General features: G+C 53.1%; 1 protein-coding gene across 1 annotated transcript in view; it reads left to right on the top strand.

Annotated features, from left to right (window-relative positions):
* Positions 1-1,723, top strand: part of OTX2 (orthodenticle homeobox 2) — a 7,994-nt gene that overhangs the window by 478 nt on the left and 5,793 nt on the right. Inside the window, exon 2 of the mRNA XM_014947013.1 lies at positions 56-166. The gene's annotated coding sequence lies outside the window, so the exon portion shown is untranslated. The remainder of the gene's footprint in view (positions 1-55; positions 167-1,723) is intronic.

Genomic DNA, 1,723 nt, shown 5'->3' with positions numbered 1-1,723 from the left:
TGTGCGTGCGGCGAGCTCTCTTCTCTAACCTCCCGCTTTGTGTTTTCTCTCCCAGCTCAGCCCGACCCCTGAATTTTTTGGCGAGGATCCGGGAGCAGGTTTCACCCCTCGTCGCCTCCCCCCCCAAACCCCCCAGCCTTGCCCGCGGCTCCGGCGAGGTTTGCAGGTAAGTCCGACCTCTCTTTCTTACTTCATCTTTCCTTGGAGATGGGGGGGGTAAGGTGGTCAGAAATACAGGGGAAAAAAGGAAAAAAAAAAAAAAAAAAAGGGGGGGGGAATGAAAATTAAAATGATGATAAAAAATTATTCTTTTGGGAAGGAGGGGGGGAATGAAAATTAAAATGATGATGAAAAATTATTCTTTTCGGTTGCCCGGAGGAGAATGCGGGGCTGCCCGGGGGAGGCCCCGGGCCGGGAGGAAGAGGAGGGAGATGGCCCCGGGGCCGAAGATTCGGCCCTCGGTGGGGCCCGGGAGCTGGTGGATGAAAAAAGGAGAAAGGGCCAAAACCGAGGGAACCGGGGGAGGCGATTCCTACCGTCCCCCCCTCGCCCGCCCGCGGCCGGGCCGTTTCCCGTGGGGTCGGGCGCGGAGCCGGTTGGCTCCTCCGCCGGCAGGTGCGGTTCTTCACCGCGATTTCGTTGGGAATATTCTATATATATATTTTTTTTTTTATTTATTTCTTTGATCTTTACTTATTCCCTGGCCCCAAGGTGGACTTTTAAAATTAGAAATAACCGGGAGGAAATGTCTCTCCCTTCTCTCGGCTCCAGCCCGAGAAGACCCCCCCCCTCCTCCTCCTCTTCCTCCTCGCGATGCGGAGACTCAGCAAAGTAATTTTGAAAAAGATTTTTTTTTTCTAATATATTTATTTTTGAGCACTCCCGGAGAGAACCGGGTTGGAAACAGCAGCGAGAAAAACCTTCAAAACATTTTGGGGCCGGAGCTTCATGGCTCGGCGCGGGTGAAACGGATGGCGAGAATGGCATCCAGGTCGGAGAGGGGCCGGAGCTGTTTTCCGCCTCCCTTATTATGATTTTTTGGTTTGGTTTGGTATTTTTTTAATATTTAAAAGCCATGGGAAAGCGCTTCCCAAAGACACCGCTCGGGTATAACGCGCACCGCTCCGCGCCCCGGCCCCTCCGCTCCCAATTGCACCGCGTTGACAAAGAGAAAAAAAGTCGGGAAAGTCTTTGCGCGGCGGCACAAGTTTCTTTAGAGTAAAAAAAAAAAAACAAAAACAACCACCAAACAACAAAACCCTCCCTCGCTGCCGAGATTTAGGTAGAGTCCGGCTCCTCCGAGAAGTTGAGCTTTATTATTTATTTCTTTGGAAAAGATGCGACTCTTTTTTTTTTTTTTTTTAAAAGGAGAGAGGGAAATTTAAAAAAAAAAAAAAAAAGAAAAAAGCGGTTTAAAAATGCGACGTGGTGACGGTGGGGAGGCAGAGATGGGTCAAACGGCTCGGCGGCGGAGGTCGCTCCCCGCCGAGCCCGGCTCCGTCGCTCCCGGCCAACCCTTTTCGTTTCCCGGCGCCAGAGAGGAGCCGGCGGGCGCGGAGCTGCGCGCAGGTTTGGGGAGGGGGTGAGGGGAGCGAAGGGGCTTGGGGGGGGGCTGCGCAGCGGCAGGTCCCCGTCTCCGTCTCCTTCGCCCCGTTGGAAAAAAATTCCCCACGTTGGAAAAGCTCAAGCCAAACCCTTCCTCTGGCGGGTGGGAAATTAGAAA

The sequence above is a fragment of the Calidris pugnax genome, unplaced genomic scaffold, assembly GCF_001431845.1.
Source record: "Calidris pugnax isolate Ruff unplaced genomic scaffold, ASM143184v1 scaffold127, whole genome shotgun sequence".
Classification (NCBI taxonomy): domain Eukaryota; kingdom Metazoa; phylum Chordata; class Aves; order Charadriiformes; family Scolopacidae; genus Calidris; species Calidris pugnax.
The sequence above is the reverse complement of the archived record's forward strand: the minus strand, read 5'-3'. Positions and strand labels throughout refer to the sequence as shown.